The sequence below is a fragment of the Tamandua tetradactyla genome, chromosome 25 (genome assembly GCF_023851605.1).
Source record: "Tamandua tetradactyla isolate mTamTet1 chromosome 25, mTamTet1.pri, whole genome shotgun sequence".
In the NCBI taxonomy this organism is placed as follows: Eukaryota; Metazoa; Chordata; class Mammalia; order Pilosa; family Myrmecophagidae; genus Tamandua; species Tamandua tetradactyla.
In genome coordinates, this window is record NC_135351.1 from 10,355,282 (window position 1) to 10,376,114 (window position 20,833).

Sequence of the window (20,833 nt, forward strand, 5' to 3'; positions counted from 1 at the left end):
TATGTATGTATAACCTGGTGTCTCCCTAGAACTTTGACTACTTGTGTGATACCTAAGACTCAGAGTTGGAGTTCTGCAACTCTGAAGGTCAGCTTTGCTACACACAACAACTGTTAAAGAAACCAAAAAAGAGATCAGGCTTCAATTAAAGATAAAATTCGAGAGGCTATTCTGGAGGCTAATCTTATGGACTCTTCAGCTATATATTGCTAATTACCGTGGTCTGCCAAACCGCAAGCCAAACCATTTTTGTTAACCCTATAGAGCACGCAGGACCGTATCTGAGGTTCTACAAAAGTTTCATGTACTAAGATTACTTACCAGAAACTTACAACCTCCTGATAGGTTCCTAGGCCAGATAAGTCCTCAAACCCAGATGGGCCAGCCTCTCCAAGAACATTAACCAGTTCCATCTGCCTATCCTGTCTTATCGACTCCCCTTTCCCAATGTGAAAAAGTTAGAAAGGGAAGAGCCCAAATGCTCGTAAAGATTGAAAGAAGGATCAAAGTAGAAGGAATTATAACAGAGAAGTTAGGATTTAACGAATGAGTATGACTGCTGAATCATTAGTTTCCAGTGTCATGGAGTAGCTAGACAAAGAAACCTAAAATTGTGGTGCAGTAACCTATACCAAACTCTGAAATCTATTATATAACTGCTTGTTACAATGTATTTTGAAATGTATTTTTTTGCATTATGTTTAATTTCACAATAAAATTTTTTTTTCAAAAATGTAAATAAATAAACAACAACAAAAAACAACCAACAATGTCTCCAGACATTGCCAGATGTCCCGTGGGGGGCAAGATTGCTCCTGGTTGAGAACCACTGTTTTAAGGAGAGCGAGGCATGAAATAGGAACTTTTTTAATGTATAAAACTTTCCACAGAAAGCAAGTGTTCTCTCTGTTATAAAAATTAGGGAAATCAGCCAAAGGTGCTGAGTAGTATCAAATGGTATAGAGAGCAAGAAGGGCAGTGGGAAAAGCATTTAGAAATGGCTTTGAGATGTTGTTGGCAACTCACTGAGTATGTTCAGTGCTGTGGTGGGAAGAGGGAAACCAGATGACAGTGGATTTAGCCGCTGTGGAAATCAGTTTGGCAGTTCCTTGGGATGTTGAACATAGCTATTACCTTATAGCCTGGCAATCCCATTTGTAGGTGCATACCCAAAATAATTGAAAGTAGGGTCCTGTATACAAATGTTCATAGCAGCATTATTCAAAATAACTCCAAAGTGGAAGCAGCCGCAGAGTCCAACAACAAAGGAATAGACAAACAAAATGAGGTGTGTACACACACACACACACACACACACACACACACACACACACACACACACACAATGGAATATTACTCAGCCAGGAAAAGGAATGAAGTTTGGGCGGTGTGGCAGTGGCTCAGTGGCAGAGTTCTCACCTGCCATGCTGGAGACCCGGGTTCGATTCCCTGTGCCTGCCCATTCAGAAAACAAAAAAAAAGAATAAAGTTCTGATGGATGCGACAACATGGATGAGCCTTGAAGACATCATGTTGAATGAAATAAGGCAGGCACAAAAAGACAAATATTGTACGAGCTCACTTATAAGAAATATCTAGAATTAGCAAATATTGTACAGACGGTAGATTACAAGTTACTGGGAACAAAGGAGTATGGGGAGGAGAAGGGGAAGTTATTGCTTCCTGGGTGCAGAGTTTCTGTTTGAGATGAGGAAAAGTTGGGGTAGTGATGGTACTACAATATTTTGAATGTAATTAATACCATTGAATTGTACACTTGAAAGTGGTTTAAGATGGAAACATTTTGAGTTGTATCTATCATGACAGTAAAAATTAAGAAAAGAGAAAGGGGGTGGCGAGAGAGAAAATAGAGGTTGGGAAGCTCAGTGTTTGACAATGAAAGGAGCGAGAAAAACAGAAATAGAATAGAAAAGTTTCTCAAATCAATGCTAATTCCCAATTGGAAACTCTCTAAGAAAGGTTTTTTTCAATTTGCTTTACTTGGGGAAGTTTTGAAAATATCTGAAATTCAGCGGCAACTTTCGGAATAACCCGGCTTGGCAAATTCTAGTAGCTACTGAACATCTCAGACGGGTTGTGGAGGTTCCCTAGCAACCAATACTTCCTGTATCCACTGCCAGAGTCCCCGCAGGTAGCCTAGAGTCAAAGTGGCCCCTCTGGCCCGCAGGCCTCAGCACCTCCCTCTTCCATTCCCCACGTCATCCCCACAGCAAGTGACACGCACTCCTGGATCCCAAATATGAATTGACTGCTCCTCATTCATCCTGGGTGTACCCAACGTGTTGGAATCATTTCAGGGCCACTCCTTTTTCTTTCCTTGCGTATTGGTCACTTGAACTTAAAGAAGTCAAGCAAACTCAAGACTTCAAAGCCACTGGGCCTATGATAATAATGTTTGGAGTTGAGAGACAGACAGAGAACCTCCCTAAAGTGTCCCCAATTTTCAAAGTCCTGTATGTGAATGAAGGCATGTCCAGGGGTAGAAAGTACAGCCCAGAGAACTGTCCCCTTGAAGAACTGCACTAGAAGAGGGCTATCCTGTTTACTATGAGTCATTTCTGAAAGGTTGTGTCAGCTCATGTCTTTTGGTAATTTGCTAATGAAATGGTATCGCTGCTAAATATGTATACAGAAAGGTAAAAAATAGGTTGAGCGTTTTCTAAATAGCTCTGGCTCAAAGCGAAGCGGTGAAGGAGTCATTAGTTCTTTTCAAGGCAAAATAAAGCCGCCCTTCAGATCCACAACCCCCAACTTCAAACTTCATCCCAGGGCAAACAAGAACCCCCCCCACCCAGAGAAAATGGAAACGCTGTTCTCCACTGGATTGCTTCAGAAATATGCTTGGATTCGAGGGTTCCAACTTTCCCGGGACTCATTCTCACAGAGACTAACTCTTGTGGTTTTTTGGTAGGAGGTAATTTCTGTGCTGGTTATGATTTGAAGGAGCTGGCCCACAGTTCAACCTTGCTTAAATTGGAACAAGATGTCACCAGCGGTCTTTCTCCCACAATGGGCACTTGAAAAAAGATCCTGGTAGGATGGACAGACTTCAGGCCATTCTGTGGGACTCTCATTCGTTTTCAGGACTAGAAATCACACCACCAGTCTGTCTGCATTTTAAGAGTCTTGTACCATGTAGGAAGTGTGAGTTGTTGTGGGTGGTTTTTTTTAAATTTCAAGTAATGAAGGCAATGGCAAAGAATCTCTCATAAAAACAAGTGACAAATTTCACTCAAGTTACTGACACATCAGAGGAAAAAATTACTTTTTTTTTTTGCTTTGAAGCTAAGCAGAAACAAATGGAACTGTTTCTCCACAGGAAAAGTTGGAGTCTAGTTATGATGCATCCCCTCCCAGAAATCTAGGAGATTATACATACTGTACCCTCTGTTTATAAGAATATGAATAACATGACTGTGTGCATTGGGTCAATGGTAGTTCAGATGAGAATTTACTGCTGTCAGGCAGTAACTGCGTAAAGGCAGAAAGATCTGCTGTTAACCCCTTATTCACACGATCCAAATGACTTCCTTTTTTTTAAGGAAAACTTAGAAAGAAAGCTCATTGAGGCCAAGAAGTATGTCTTCAATAGCTTTGGTTAATGTCCCACCTCCAGGGATGGACACAAAAGTTGGCATTTAGTAGGTGTTTAACTGAGTGAGTTAAACAGAGAACTTGGGAGAAATGGGAGTGGTTTTGTTCTAGCTGCATGGCTCTGATTTCTCAAGGTATTAAGCATGACAAGAATCATAAACTTGTAAACTCACCCATGTCTTCCAGGAGAATGAAGCTATTAGCAGCCATGGCCACCATATCTCAATGAAAGCAACTCATATATGCCAGGGGTTTTCCAGGCCTCCTTTTCATCTACCCCCACAGCCATCCAAAGGAGTGGCCATTGTCTTCATTTTGGGGACAGGAAAACGTGGTCCAATGGGGCTACGCAGCTTGCCTGAGATCAGCTCGTAAGCAGGATTTGCACCCAGGCTTGTCTGAATGGAAAGGCCACATCACCGTGCTGCCTTCCTTTATCTTCCCAAAAGGATCATGTTTGTTTCATAAAAGCACTCGATTTGAATCACTATGTATCACACTGGAAGAACCTGGAAACAGAGTCAACCGAACCGAGGGGTGTCTGCAATCTATTTCACTGGAGAGCTCTATTTAAAGCATGATTATCCAGGGCTGCCTCCAGCAGTAGAAGCACCAGGAATATGAACTTTAGGAAAAGAGGTCAGAGTAAGGAAGAGGACAAAGGGGAAGAGAGGGCTGCCAGGCACCAGGGAATGCCAGGGCATGGAGGGGGCGCGGGGTGCTCTGGTTAGCAGCTGGTCCCACCCTTGCTGACCGGCAGCTGTGGGAGGAGGGTGGGGTTTTTTCAGGAAGGATTGTTTACAAGCACCACAGGCCTTTTTAAAGCACCAGTTGATGGCGCCACTTCCTTCTCTGGTAGTCAAATGCCACTCTTGAGTCTTGTTCTGGTCACCAGGCTGTTCCCCAAACTGGGCTGGGGAGGAAACTCAGCGCAGTAGAAGCAGCCTGAGTTCTGGAGCCCAGCTGTGATTTGGGACCTTCGGCAGATCACTTAACAGCTCTGTGCTCTCTTTGAGGGTGCTGATGTCCACAGTATAACATTCGTGTGAGAATCAAAATGAGTCCAAGCATGTGAAATATGTAGAATAATTCCTGGTACCTAAGAAATGTTCAGTGACTGTTAGTTCCTATTTCAGACTTGTCTGTCCTCCTCCCAGTTAGGGTGATTGTTCCACTTGGTGACCCTTTTGGGTCAGCTCTTGGTGGGGTACGCCTTAGTTCAGATTTGAGCTCTAGAAAAGATAGTGGGAGCTTTTCCTGCTTTTCTTCTCTTGTCTTTCTGAATATGACCCTAGTTTAAGGAGCAGTGATAAACCATTGAAGGCATATACATAAACAGTTCTGTTCCACTGTTGGCTGAAGCTCTACTATATGGTTTCTGCACTCAGAGACCTTGCATTGTAGCTGAAGGCGTAGACACACAAATAAGCAATTTAAATATGAGGTCTTAAATGCTATGGAACTGGTATTTACAGAATGCCAAGAAAGCAGCCAAGAGAGCTTAACCTGAGAGTTGAAGAAAAGCTTCCAGAAAAAGGTGCTGCCTTAAAAGATGAGTAGAAGTTAGTCAGTGTGGAGACCTTGTACCAGGTCAATCTAGCTAAGCTGGAACCATATTTCCCAGAATTCTCTTCCTTGTATGGTTCTGGGCTATGACTGGCCCCAAGAGAAATTTGTATGAGACCTAGAAGGTAGAAGGGAAGCAGAAGCCATGTTTGTGCTCAGAACTCCGAGGTTAGCTGGTGTCAAAGTAGCTCACTCTGTTGCAGATCCTTTGACAAGTTTTGTTGGAGTGAGGTAGCCGCCAGGCCCACAGCTCCTTCTTCTCCCATTGACTTTCTCCTTCATTGTCTCTTGACTCCTGGGCCAGGTGTGTGTTTTTCTCCATGGTGGAGGCCACCAGCTTCTCCTGCAGCATCCTTGAACTCAGAGTTGGTGAGAGACTAATGTGGGTTCCATTTCATCCCCATGGGATCCCAACTTATCTATGTGGCTTCTAATTTGTCCTTGCTCTTCTCCACTTCACACACATTCCAAGTGTCTACCCTGCTAACTTCAGGCCCAGCACCAGATTCTGAACACAGATGCAGAACAGCCATCCATAAAGCCTTTAGCCCACTCCCACGATTGTGTGGGGTCAAGTCCCTGTAAAGACTCCCTCATTCTTTTTTTTTTTCTACATGGGCAGGCACCGGGAAGCGAACCTGGGTCCTCCGGCATGGCAGACAAGCACTCTTACCTGCTGAGCCACTGTAGCCCGCCCCTCCCTCATTCTTTAGCATGTCTAGTGGTTCTACTCTGATTGGACCTTAGTGGATTAACTAGGCCCATCAAGGCTAGTTGACTGAGAAAAAATTGTCCAGGCAGGAGGAACAGATGGAGCAAAGTCAAGAAACAGAGGGGGTATATGCAGGGAATCACAAGTGCTTTTGTATTTCTGAAAATAAAATGAGAAGCAGGGAGAGAAAAGTGAGGATAGGCAGGGAAGAAATGGTCAGGCTTTGAGGGAATTGAATGCCACATGAGAAATTTGGCCAATCCAAGAAGCTTCTGAATTAAGGAAACTTTCTCTACATGGGGATAAATCTGCTATAAACACTTTGTATGATCCATTGTGCTATTTGATTTTCTCTAAGTAAAGTTCCACACAATATGTACTCTTTGGAATATATGCTTTCTTTAAGAAATGTTGATTTTCCATGGCTAGGAGAATTAGGTAATGTATTCTATTGGGATAGGCTAGGTTGCCTTCTAGTGAATACACCACCAATTTCAGTAGTTTAACACAACAAAGGTTTGCATGCTGCTGGCATGCTGGTTGGATGGCTCTCCTCAGTGGCTTGTTATCAAGTACTGTCCTGGAGCGTCAAGATCCTTTGATCTTGTGACACTGCAATCAGAAATGTGTGTTCTCTGAGACTGGTCAATCAGCTGGTGGGGGTGGGGGACCATCGGCCAGGACAAAAGTGGTTTATATCACTTCTGACCATACCTCTTGAATAGTGCCCAGCCACCCATCCCTAATTGCTAAGAGACTGGGAACTCAGGGCCAGGAAAAGGAAAATAAAGTGGAATTTGGTTAAATACACAGCATGTGTCTGCAGTTCTTATCAGCTGGTAGACTCAGAGTTTTATGGAGGGCTCAACCCCAGTAACAGAGTATCTGTGCTAGCACGTAGTTGGGATTTGTAGACTTCCTTCTCCATTACATGGTTTAGATTTTCTATTCCTATTTATATGCTTTTATGTATTAAAAGGGGGGAAAATGTGATGCTCACATCACAATGGAATGTTTTTATTGTAACCTTTAAAAATGTTTTCTCTACTTTTATCTAACAGGCTGGTCCTAGCTTGATCAATGACTTTTATATGGAAAGAATACTGGAAATGTTTCTGCAGAGCTATTTTCCCTTGTTCCTTGTGTGGACACCTGGGAACCAAGGATTGTTTGAATTACAGAATATCATCTCATAAAAAGGTAGAGTGATAACCTTCTAGTATGCAAATGTAGAGAGCAAACAAGTTATCGGTGGCCAGAGAATATTGTCTCTCTTTTCATTCCTGCTCATTCTGAGTCCCCAGAGTCATCACTAATTTTATGGGGAGTTTGTTTTGATTTATAGTTTAGAATGTATTTCCCTATAGACACAGTACTACATGTGGTCATTAGATGCACCTGAGAGAGAACCATGAATTGTATGCTTTTCAGGTATACGACGGATTACGTAGATTTTGTGAGCTAGCCAGGACTCAACCATTTATTACATTAACTGTTACAATGGGGAATGGTATTACAAATTTCAGATAAAGGATTTGAAACAAACTTTTGTTTATTTCAACAACAAACAAAAGGGGCCTGTTCTTTCCAATGTCTGAGAACTTCAATTTGTAAAGTTTCCGTATTATAATATCTTAAAGAACCTCAGACTGAACATATGGCATATTTTCTCAGCAAAGAAGAGCAGACAATATTTTCTCCTTTGCACCTAAAATATTTGGAGTTTTACAGGCCGATTAAGGAATCTCATATTTCCTATTTTTTTTATTTGTGGCCTTCTTCAGTCTTCTATTTTTCTATAATCTTTTGCGATGTCTCCCCACTTCTCATTCTGTGCTTGAGGCCAGAGCAGCTAAAACACCTATTGCCACAATGTACTCTGACATAGCAGAATCCATAATCCAGTGATGAATTCAGGACAATTTGCCTGCCGGGTCATTGAAAAGGTTTGTTCACATGTCATCCAAACTCTTATGTATTTGCTGATAAGAAATTGAATCCATGTTAGGTACACATTAGATACAGTCCCAGAAACAAAGGAACTTGGCCCTAACTAATAGCAAATAGCATTTAGAACATGAGCCAATAGAAGAAATGAAAATTTAAAATATGACTAAACCTACTTCTGACCCATCCCTCTTCCCCTAGGGTTGGCTGGGCTTCTGATGCTTTGTGTGATGTTCCATGCTTGGAATATGGTTTGATATTTTAACAGAGTAGGGTCGTGCAAAGAATAAAATGTCAGTTTTACAAAGGTGATTTGTATTGCTTGAAGTATTACCTCCTAAATAACATACACAGAGGGGAATATACCTGTGAAGAAGTTATGCTGCTTAGGTAGTCCTTCTGGTGTGTCAAAAAGCATCCATGCCCATTGAAACAGTTCAAATGAAACAACAGTAAGAAGTAGTGGAGAATTACATACAACAGAGGTGAATCTACAAGATGTCAAGTCTAGTATATGCCTTAAGAAGCATCCCATTCTTTTCTTCATTATATTAGAAGGCAGTAAGTTTGAAAAGATTAAAAAGGCATTGGGGTGTGGGGTGGGGAAAGGGCCAGGCTAGGAATTAAAATCATTCTTACTTACTCCTTTTCTCTTTCCTGTTTTTGAAAGCTGAAGAAGTGTATATCTCAAACCTTGTACTGTCAGAAATTTGAGCCCAATTTATCATGTGCGTGAAAGACACAAAAGAACACAAAAGCTGAAGCATATGCAGCTGTAGCTAGGATCAGGATTAGAGAAATTAAAAATGAAAATGCTTTGAAACTAAGACTTTTATTTCAGAAGACAGATCAGAACAAATGGGGGAACAAAAATGAAATTTGCATGTACAGAGGAAATATGGTTAGTTAAAAGCACTTAGTAGCACTGAATTAAGGAATAAGGATCTCTTTGGTTCCATAGAGCCTTCTTGTGTGCAGTCTTGATTGAATTACAGTCTACTTTCTGCTTTTGGAAAGATGATAATACATATTTTTTAATTTACCTACTTGTAAGTAAGAGATATCAAGGGGCTGCTGATGGTCTCTCCCCCTGAAGATTTAGCCCAGTGCCATTACACAGTAGACACCCCCCCCACACACAATATCATTGAGAAATAAGACAATTTTCTCAATAGATATTCTAAAATAATAGGTCATTATTCTGCCTTAGTATTGAGTGGAATTGTCAAAAATCAAGCCAAGGGTGTTGTGAACTGAGAGTAGGGGAATTTGTTTCCAGCTTCAGTCTTGCTGTTTCTGATTGTGTTTCCTTGACCTAGTCAATAATCTCCCCAGGTATCAGTTCCTCGTCTATAAAGTGAGGATGGTTAACTAGATGGTCTATAAATTCTCTCCTTACTTTAGAATTTTATGAATCTATGAAACTACCTACAGGACATGCAAAGCTTAAACCACATAAACCTTCTTCTACGACTAAATCTAGTTTAACAATCAATACTCAACAAGTATGTATTAAGTTCCTATTATGTGCAAGATACTCCATTAGCGGCCCTAGGTAAGGCCATTAGCCTGCCCTTGTTCTCAAGACTTCTTCATCAGAAGAAGTGGAAGACATGAATAGCAGGTGATATGAAACAAGGATCACAGCAGAGAGGCCCAAACTTCCAGAGCTCTTTGACAACAGTGCTCTGTTCTTCACATTAGGACCTGGAAATTCTGAGGACTGGGGAAGGAGCCTGGGATATATTGAATCGTGTGCCCCATCAAAAGATATGGTCTTGATTTTAATCCACATTCCTGGAGTGTGAACCCATCTTTCAGTAGGACACTTTGAAGATGCTATTAATATTTAAGGTGTGACCAAACTGAATTAGGGTGGGCCAGGATGGGTATTACTTGAGGCCTTAAAAAGAGGAAATTCAGATGCAGTTAATCAGGGAAAGCCACCAGAGGAGAGCAAGGACATTGCCACGTGACTGAGGCAGAGATGCAGCCAAAGGAACCTCAAGGATTGTGGCAACGCAGCACCAGAGTGCTACAGACCTTGGGGAGAAAGTATGGCCGTGCTGACAACTTGCTTTTGGATTTCTAGCCTCCAAAAACATGAGCCAGCAAATTCCATAGAGGCAATCCATTGTCTGGTATTTGTCATAGTAGCTCTTGACAAACTAAGACAGGCCCCAATAAGTGTTGTTGCCTGCTGAAAGAAAGAAAGTGGAACGGAAGCTCCAAGGATAGTGAATTCCCCTAGGGGATGGAGGAAAGCTTCCCTGAGGGGGGAAGTGGAAACACAGAGTGTGTTCTGGAAAGAACCAACATTCCTCTTGAACGGGATTACAGGGTATATAGAGAGGAACAGTGAAGGGAAGATGGAAAGGGTCAGTCTAGGCAATTTGGAGAGAACCTTGAATGCGGGAGGCCCTAAACACTTTAGAAGAAGGACATGGGAGAAGGTTCTATAACGGAGACAAATCAGAAAATAGAGGGGAGAGGTACAGAGATCTGTTCACTAAGTAAGGCCTTGGGGTTAGCTGTTTCTAGAAGGACAGCTTCCTTACTCTTAACCTGGCTCAGCAAATAGATTGAGACTGCCAAAACAGAATGTGGTAAATGAATGTGGTTGTGGGAAGTCTTTGGCACTAAGACTTGGTACTTCTGAAGATATCTGCTGATTTTGCCAGGGTCTTCCCTGGAAGTAGTTTTCTAAACCTGTTATTGATGCAGACTCAGGTGGGGTGGGGGAAATTAGCTTCCTTCCAGCCCAGACTGTGTTGCCATTTTTTGGCTGGTTGGCAGTGGTTTGGTGCATATTGGATGAAATGCCTTGGAAGGGTTATTTAAAATTTTTTTCCACAAGGATATATACCACATATAAGGCAGTGTTGGAAATGGGTGAACCAAGGAACTTCTCTGGCTTTCATTGTTGACTTAATTGTTTAATTGCCTGGCTAGCCTAGATGGTGAAGCAAATGAGGTTGAAACATGTATTATTTACTATTTGCCACAATGATAATAATTAGATGACCATTTCTATTAGGCCAGAAAGGTTTTTGTTATTGATTTGGTTTTTAGCAACTCCTAGAATTTTGTATGTCTCTTTGAAGCAGTGGCCCCGAAATTTCATACAGCAAGGGCTTACAGGCAACTATTCTAGATAAAGATGCTGGAGGACAATGCTGGCATTGCAACACACTGAATACTTAATTGGGGTAGCTTCAGTGAGAGACTAAGGGAAATTATAGATGGCTAAAGTCCTTATATTCACTCCTTGGGGGGGGGGGGACATCACTACTCCCCAGCTGTGACTGTTTCACGGATGTCTTTTCCATTCTTTTTTTTTTTTTTCCAGGTAATTGACCCACTGAACAGTCTTTTTTTCATTTGCTGCTTTCTTCCTCTGGATTTTTGTTCTCTTGTCTATCTCTGATGAAGTCTCTGAGTATGTGTTTGACTTTTTATTCGGAGGTTTCTATTTGAGTATTACCTTCCTGCACTTTTTCCCCCTTATTGTATTTTCATTTAAATGACCTTGCCCTTTCACAGATTAAACAATGGATCATTCATCCTTCAGTTTTCCATGTTTAGATATCTTGACATACATGTAAGATGTATGTTTTCATGCAAGTATAACTGTCAACGTTAATTCAACTTTGTTCACAGCTGCTATTTTTAATGAAATTGGGATTTATTTTAGGCTCATACTCTTTCCCTTGTGTCATTTTACTTATTTGGAAATAAAATATTCACTACATGCTAGAATTATATGTTATCCCTTTGTGTCAATATCTTTGTCTCTAAAGTTGACTTTCTAGGTTTTCAGCATGCTTGAATCTCATGCTTCTATGTACTTCTAGACAGATTGGTACTAGGACAGGAAAGCTCAATTTATGGTAGTTGTATTTTTCTAAACAGTTGTCCCAGAAATGACATATCTAAAGTTTTCAGTGATGTTAATATATTGCCTTATCTGGTGGATAACAGATAGCCAGACCCACAAACACACATACACACACACACACAATGCAAACCTTATGCTCCAAGAAGGAAGAAAAAATTATGGTGCACAAGAATAAAAACAAAGATAAAGCAAAAACCTCTTCAAAGTAGGATCTTTTGTTTAAAATTGCTAAATTACACAGTTTGGACCCAAAAATCGTTTGTAAAAAGTGCTCTGAAATTAGTAGACTGCAATACTCCTTTTGAGCCTGCAAAACATTTTGCAATTCTGTGAAATGCTGGGCCACATCATGGAGGTCACTGTGCTGGCTTCAGAAGGGTGGGCCCTCAGGAGCACCTCATGGGCAGGGAGACAAGAGAGTGAGAGAGAAATGAAGGTCTGTCCTTCATATGGAAAGGCCAGGTATGGAGGAAGCAAGGGATGGCAGACCCAATAGGTGGGAGTTTTAGAGAGAGGAGAGATTGGTCATTTTGTCCTTCAAACAGTTTCAGCTTGTGACATGGGCATGGGAAGTGGAGGTGAAGGTCGCTGGAATGGAGGTCCACAGGGGCTACCAACTGGGTAGGCTACCAGGTGATCTACATGAATGCCAACGTCACTCAGCTAAAGCTAGCAACTCAGGATCAAGAGCAGAACTGTGAGCCAAAGAAGACTGGGCTCTTGTCCTCTAAGGACTAAATATAATTCATCATCCATTCTACATTCTCTTAAAAAATGAAGGTGCGTTAAGTGCCAATTGTATGACAGATAGATACTGTTAGAAGCTAGATTTAAAAAAATAAATCAGACATGTTTCCAGAGCCCTGGAAAGCTGAATCCCCCATGAACCTAAAGCAGTGATCTCAACAAGACCTTGTAAACCCACAGGGGTGCAAGGGTTGGGCTGGTCATGTTAGTGATGAAGACAGCAGGTGGAATAAATAGGGACTATTGGGTGATTGGGATAAACTAGATTGTTCATAGTTCACTTTAAGGAAGCTACTACTCAGACTTAGCGAAGCGATTTTGTTTTTCAAGAAAAGCCAGAAATGCAGACTTTGGAGGATGAAATGTCCCAATTAAAAAAAAATTTAGTAAGTAAAAAAACTAAATACACAGCTTGAGCCAGTGGTTTGTATCCTCTGATTTAAATAATTAGTGCTAATAATTATTTAATTATGCCTCAGAATTGGAGTTCTCTACAGCCTTGGGTCATTCTTCTGGTCCTTTCCCTAACTTGCTGGTCAGCTTTGGCAAATCACCTAACTTTTCCTGTCCCCAAAGGTCTCATCTATAAAATGGAATTGTACAGGATATGCTCTGGAGTTTTTCTGGTTCTACAATTGTAGGATTTCAGTATCTACTTCTGCAGAGAAGGTTGGGAAGTATGGGGACAATATATTTATGCTTCTTTCTCTAAAACGTGTAGTGTCAATAGAGGGCTGCTTTTGGGGGGAATTCATTACGGCGACCACAATTGGGCTAACTGGACTCTAAGGGGCAAGGTTTGGATGCTACCATGAACTCTTGTTTTTTGCCCCTCTCCCATGCTTGTGCTCAGCAAGAGAGGCAGAATGGTGAAATAGAATTGTACTCAGACAGGCATGTACTAGAACCTCAGATCTGTTACTTTATCATCTCTGTGATTGCAGCAAGTCATTTCCCCTGAGCCCAGATGCAGCCAGACTGTGGATCCAGAAAAGAGAATGTCCTCCCATAAGAACTTGTAATTTTCCCTCTGCTGGAGAAATATACCATCCATCATTTGTATGTACCATCCATCGTTTGTGTATACCATCCATTGTTTGTATATTGGTTTTTTGTTTTGCCTTGACTGCTGCAAAGTTTACCAGAAAGCAAAATACCTTGTCCAACTTTGTTTAATCCTTCAAAGAACTGCTTTGACTCAATTGAATTCAATGTCATTACTTCAGCTTTTTGCCCCCACATTGTCTTTGAAATTAAAAATGGTTGCTCAGTATTTCTTCTGTGGCAAGATAGACAGAAGCCTCCTATGAAGTAGGCAAGTGGAGTTGTTGGTTGCCATTTGGCACACAACTGAGCTTTCGTTTGTTGAGTGAGGTGTACAAGAATGGGCAAGAGGTCAATTTCTTGGACCAATGAAGAGGATTTTTAGAGGCTGTATGAGGAGTGAGGGAATGCGGAAGTGAAGGGAAAGAAAACCTAGTTGAAGGGTGGCTGAAGAAAAGACCTTTGGATGGACAAGGAAGGAGATTCTAATGTGGAAGGAAGTTAGATGAGGTTTGGTCATGTGCTATGTAAGGTAGTCATTCACTTCATCTCACAGAACCTTCAGGAAAACCAACATCACCTGCCAATGAATTTCCTGACTTTTTGTTGTGATAGGAATATTGAGCCAACTTCTGGGTATACATGGGGTAAGAAAAGGCCACCTAAAAATATCCAACCATCCATTGGTTACACTGATATGAGATTCCCTATGGTATTTTCTTGCCAAATATTATTACCAGCAAGAGGTATGTCTAGCCAAATAAAAGTGTATGCTTCCGTCTGTCTAAGGAGAACTATATGATCCACTGAATGTTTTGTTTGCTTGTTTAGCTTTGAATATAAGAAGGTTAGAACTAGATTTAGTGCTCGATTATATAACCAGTCCCTAGTACATTCTTTTTCTCTTTCTCTCTCTGATTTTCTGACATCTCTTTCCTACATTTATTTTTACTGTATATTCTGTGTTTTTAAGACATCTCAAAATTTGTGTGTTTTATGTTACCCCAAATCATTTATGGAAGTCAGGGTGGATCTAAACCAGTTTTGTCCAATAGAACTTTACATGTGATAGAAATATTCTCTATCTGTGCCAGCCAATATGGGAGTGACTTGCCAAATGTGGCCTGTAAGCATTTGAGATGTGGCTAGTGCAACTTTGGAAATGAATTTTAAATTTTATTTAATTTTAATTAACAAATTTAAATTTAAGTAGCTACATGCAGCTAGTAGCTGCTATATTGGACAGCACAAGGATAATTTATTTATAAATAAATTATTTATAAATAAATAAATGAATAAATGTTTATGAAACACCTAAAAAGAATTTATTCTCACCTGCAAATGTTCTTCTTTACATGATTGATTTATTGAGGAAAATATTTTGTGTGTAATTAATATAAAGGAAGTTTAAACTCCATTTATTTATAAAAATACCACAATTAATCAAGTAGTAAAATCCAGTACTTCATATTTGCTACAGCTTTGGTAGCTCCACTATCAATTTATCTCCAAATTTTTACTAAATGACTCAAAGTGTGATTGCCTAACTATCAGTACTAATTGATAACTTTTATTTTAAATAAGTAGTTCATGGGGGACAGCTTTAAAAACAAATTTTAGTTCTAGATTTGGGCCTGGGTGGTGTTTATTCAGGGATTCACTGTTTAACTACTTGTTTAAATATTCTTACAGTTTCATGCACTTCTCTGTATGTATGTTCATTTTCACAACCTTAATTTCACAAATTAAGGTCATTCTCTGTTTTAGTTTCCTAGATGCAGAAACAAATATCATATAATGCGTTGGCTTAAAAACAGGAATTTATTGGCTCACGGCTTAAGAGGTTAGAAGGTTGGTTGGCTTCCTTCCAGGATAGTGTCACCTAGCTGGGCGGCAATTTGGGAGTTCTTTGGCTTTTCTGTCACATAGCAATGCACATTATGGTATCTTTTCCTTTCTCCTTCCGGTTCTATCGACGTCTACCTTGTGGCTGCCTCCTGCGGCTTCTCTGTCTGTCTGATTTTCACAAGGAGTTCAGTAATTCAGATTAAAGCCAAACCTGACTCAATGGGGTCGCACACCAACCCCTTGAAGAGATCTTATTATAATGGGTCCTTGGCCACCAGAAGGCCGACCGAGAGCATGTCCAAATTGGATTGAGAGCAGTTCAATCCACAACAGTTTCTTTTTTTTTTTTTTAATTTTTCTTTATTATTTTTATCCTTTTTTTTCTTTTTCTGTTTTTCTCCGTTTTTAAAAGTGTAATTTGTTGGAGCATAAAAGTGTCTATTTCATAGACTGATTGAGGAAAAAGCAGGGAGGATCTAGAAATAAACCCAAGAGCAAATGAGAAATTATGTGATAAAGGTGGCATTTCAAAGTTGGTATGAGGGGTGGAGAGGAAAGGGATATGAATTACCTAACAAGTGGTAATAGGAATATTCTTATCGATTTGGGATAACACTATGCCATTTGAATGTACATTTACATTCCTGATATTTAATTAAAAACAAACCTCAATACCACATTTTCTAAGATGTCTCTATTATATTCAGCTTTAATTATAGCTGAAGAAAAGTTAAAATATCAAAAGTTAATAAAGCAGGAGTGTGGCATCAAATGAAAGTGATTAAAGAAATCTAAACTTAAAATATTGTTTTTGGAAAAATGTTTATTAATCTCAAGGAATTTTTTTCTCAGCTTCTACCTGCAGATTTTAATTTCTCTTCCTTAATTTTTAGTGGTGTGAGCTCCTTACCTTGTCACCCCCAAATTAATTCTAGATAGATCAATGCTTACACAGAAGAGAGTAACATCATAAAAATAACAGGAGACATTGGTGAGAATTTTTTATAATCTTTGAGTAGCATATGCCTTTCTAATCATAATACTAACTAAAGAGCCAGAAAGGAAAATAACCATAAATTTGACTACATAAACTTAAAAAAAATCTCTTTAACATTGAAATTTTCAATGACAGTCAAACCAACCTTATTTGCAATATAAAGTCAGTGTCTGATTTCTATAATCTACAAAGAGTGCTTGGAAATTGGTTTAAAAAGTACTAACAGAAAAATGAGCAGAGGGTTCAAAAATGGAATTCACATACAATGATTACAAATGGCCAATAAACATAAGATACTCAATATCAATGGTTAAAGAAATTCAGATGGAAACCTTCACTTTTGGAAGGAAAGTGTCTTTTGTTTAAGGAAGTAGAAAACTTTCAATTAGCCTGCAGATTATATTAATGTTTATTTTCTCTTCCTCTAGAATTTCCTCTAGGTCTAAATTTGGAGTTTGGGAGTTGAGGGCATTAGGAAATAATTTTCATTTGAAATATATTTTTGACCAACCAAACTAGCCATCTTTTTTTTTTTTTTTTTTTTTTAATTTTTAGCTAATCTAAAGGCATTTGGAAATGCACACCATACTGTTTCTTTATGATCTCCAGGGTTTTTTTTCCCTAGCAGGGGTAGACATCGGTCTTCAAATTGGCCTGATGTCCTGATCCTGTCATATATACATCCTTGGTCCTTCACCAGATGATAATCTATGAACTTTACCTTCTTTGTTCTTTTGAGCTCATACTTGACTTTTCTTTTTTCTTTTTAGGGTACGTGGTCCGGGAATCGAACCCGGGTCTCTCACTTGTAAGGCAAGCATTTTACCACTGAACCACCTTTGCACCCCTGAGTTCATGCTTGACTTTGGCTCAGCTACAGTTAAAACTGTGGGGAGAAGAGACTTCTTGAAAAATAGGGTACCAAAGTCTGCTCTAAACTTAAATATTTGGAGCCCTCCTGTAAAAGTAAATCCTCATGGCAGGTCTGATCCCAGACTGATTCCTGTATCATGGAGTCCAAGATCCTTTATAAATTTGTGTGAGTGTGTGTGTGCGTGAGCACACAATCTTGTATGTGCCCTTTGTGGTCAAAGTCAACTATGCTGGTTTTGTTTTTGTTATTCTTTCCAGTGATAGAACCTGGAGTATCAGTTCTGAGTTTCTGGGTATGGGCAGGTTTTATTTTCATAGCAGTAACCAAACCACACAAAAAGTGAAAACAAAACAATCTCTGACAGCTAAAAAAAAGTCTTCAATAATAATATCAACCACAAATATTAAGTTTTAAGGGATCAGTGTGTTCTCCAACTAATTCAAAGCCTAAATTAAATATTGTACCCTTGGCTCATTTTGTCAAAGTCTGATGGACCAGCCGTTCTTTTCACTGTTAGGGTCAACCACAACCACACAGATCAAGTGAAGGATGGCCCCTAGCTGGGTGTGACACCTAACTGCAGCTTCCTTGAAGAAATGCTCAGAGATGGCTCCAATGACTGGCCTTTGTGAACAGAGCTCAACCTGGAGGCTCTTCAAAATATTCCCTCATTTTCTCTCTCCGCCTCTCATTGTTCCAATACCAACCGTACCCTTCTTGTCTTACGGTGAGAGTTTTAAGGCAAATAAAAAAGTTTTTGTGGTTGTTTTGTTCTTCTTGTTAGATTCTGAGTTAAGAACATGACACACTTCACAGATGTAATTATAAATGATAAAATTATATAATGAAAGTCCTGGGAACCCTCAGAGTCAAAGAGCACATGCCCTACTTCCTCTTTGAACTCCCTGTTGAGTTTCCTCTTGATATCTTCTGAAATCCCCACCAAGGCAGCTCACCCAAATAACCAGGCAAGCCCCTATTTCATTAAGTTTGACCCAATACAAAATAAAGCTTGTCTGCCCTAAACCCACCCCTAAAGGGTGGACAAATTACTGTCCAATCAATAGAAGTCAAGCTAACCTATTTTTTGTCTATAAAATTCACTTGGCATTCCTAGAAACTTGAAGATGCTTCCATTTTTGCAGGCACTTCCTTGCTGCAGCAAAACTTCTGGTGTCCTGAATAAAATGCTGTAATCTGCGAACTGGATTCTTATTTGTCCTCCTTTGTAAACTACCTCCATACAGCTCAATAAAAGTTGAAGCTAAGTGTCTATAAATAAAATCACCCAACGTTAGTGTTGATTGGAAGTTGAAGTTGGAAGTTGAATCCTTTTCTCTTTGCAAATGAGTAACTGTACTCAAAGAAGGTATATGATCTGCCCAAGTTTACATAGGTTGTTAGTGGCAGAGGAGAACAAGTACCTTGGCAGACTCGAGTTTTCCAGTCAAGTACTCTTTTTCCGATTTATTTTTAACTCTCCTACAGCATACTGAGAGGTAAATTGGGTTATTTCAGCTGTAAGCATGCACAATAGAATAGTATTCAGGGGCCTTAGTTAAGGGTTTATTGCACGGACCATAAGAATGATTTGATTTGGCAACTCAGTGATGTCTTCCAAGACAAGGTTTCTTTTCCATCTTTTCACTTAGCCTTCCATGGTGACATCTCTTTGTGGTTACAATATGGCTGTCAGAAGCTCCCTTGTCTGCATGCTTCTTCATCAAGATCCAAGCAGTGAGTAGGGGATAAATTTGGTAACTCCCAGAATGAGTTTCCAAACCTCTGTTCACATCTAATTGGCCTTGATGGCTTATGGGTCCATCCTGAAACCCATGGTCAGGGGATCAAGTTGTGCTGATTAACTTGTCTGCGTCATATGTATTGTTCTGAAAGTCAGGTTTGAAATCACATTCCCCTAAAGCATGTTTATGGTGCAGAAGAAGTGTGGCCAACAGAATGAAAATCAAGGTAGCTGCCAAGAAAGGGGAAATGGGTACAAGGGTGCAACACAACACCTTCCATAGTTTCAAATAACAGAAATCAACTTGAGCTAGTTTAGGGAAGGGTAAATTATATTACACAGAGATTGGAATGTTCATGGAAGCCAAGGTCAGGGAAGTAGCTGGACATCAGGGGACTGGGAGTCAGGATCTAGGGAGTTTTCAGGAGCCAAGGAAATCACTTTCTCTTTCCTTCCCTCGCCACCTTTCAGTGTTCAGAATTCCAACCCTATGCTTCTTGCCTCATGGTGAGGATTTTAATGCAAATTTAAAAGTTTTGTATATCTGATTGCTGTTGGTAGATTTTGAGTTTGAGGACATGGCACAAATCACAATTGTACTTACAAACTTCCCTTCCCTTCCTCTCCCTTCCCTTTCCCTCCCCTACCTTCCCCTCTGCTTTCCCCACTCTGTCTCTCTGCCTTCTCTCTTCACAGGTCTGTTGTCTATCTACAGGCCAGCATGGCTTGTTTCTCAATGCAGATGGCAGAAGATGGCACTCTCTCATTTCCTGAATACTCATGTTTCTCCACTTCCAACCACATACATGGAGTTGGAGTCCCAATTCCTAATTCCTGGGAGAATTTCTTGGCTAGTCTTGGGTCAGGTGTCCACCTTGGGACAGGAAGAACCCAATGGTACAGATCAGCATGCTGGGACCCACCTGGGTGGTGGTGTGGGGACAAATGGGGGTCCTGGCAGGACCAGCAGTTCCTAAGGAAGCACAGTTAAGATGATACCCCTTAAGGGACCATCACAAGAGAGATTTTTAAGCTTTGGAAAATGGGCTTCCTCCTAGGGGCTCCCTGGTACTGGGGAAGAGACAATCGTCAGGGTGGTGGGGTGACTGAGGGAGACATCCTTTCCCAGTTGTTATAGACTCATTCTTCCAAACTTCTCAAGTCTGGGGTGCAGAAAGGACAAAGAAAAGTTGCTAGGGGGGGAGTCACAGAGGGTATGGACAAGAAGGAAGCCTTCTTACTTCTAAATCACTTCAACTGAAATTCAAGGAAATTCCACTTTTCAACCATAAAATGAAAAGGAGATATTTGCTGAATCACAGACAAACTTTTTTAGCCTTTGAAGCTATAAACTGGAATGCTCATGAAAACCAGTCCACAGTGATCTCTTTCAAGCTTAAATCTCCCTTCTGATGATTTCTACTGGAGCCCGGAAGCTTCCTCCCTGAGATAGTGCTTTCCTTAAGGTTCTCAGATGTAGGTGTCCCGTCTCTGTTTACTTTTGGCAGCCCCACCCTTGTCTCTGGGGATGAGTCATTGCACTGAGGTGGCAACTTCTGAGGTCTGAGAGCAAAGTCAGAGATAACTCTTCTGGTGGCTTGAAACTGGGATTACAGTGATGGGTCATTTCAACTTGAGCTCTCAGGATAAACCTATCAGAGAGTTTTTATCTTTTTCACCGTTTGACATCTGTCTTCTAAAGTGCCTGCCTTATGAACGGGCAGGGAAGCTGTGTGTGCATGTGTTGCAGGGAGTGGAAAGGACTAAAGGGGTTGGTGCCTTTTACCTTATTTCATTTGATCCAGCATGGGGTTGTTCAATTAGAGAAGTGGGAAATTTCA

At 40.4% G+C, this 20,833-nt stretch overlaps 1 long non-coding RNA gene across 1 annotated transcript in view; it reads left to right on the forward strand.

Annotated features, from left to right (window-relative positions):
* Positions 1 to 18,004, forward strand: part of LOC143668908 (uncharacterized) — a 47,561-nt gene extending 29,557 nt beyond the window's left edge. The window contains exons 2-3 of the long non-coding RNA XR_013168628.1: positions 6,955 to 7,093; positions 17,145 to 18,004. This is a non-coding gene — a long non-coding RNA (uncharacterized LOC143668908). The remainder of the gene's footprint in view (positions 1 to 6,954; positions 7,094 to 17,144) is intronic.
* Positions 18,005 to 20,833: the final 2,829 nt, after the last annotated feature.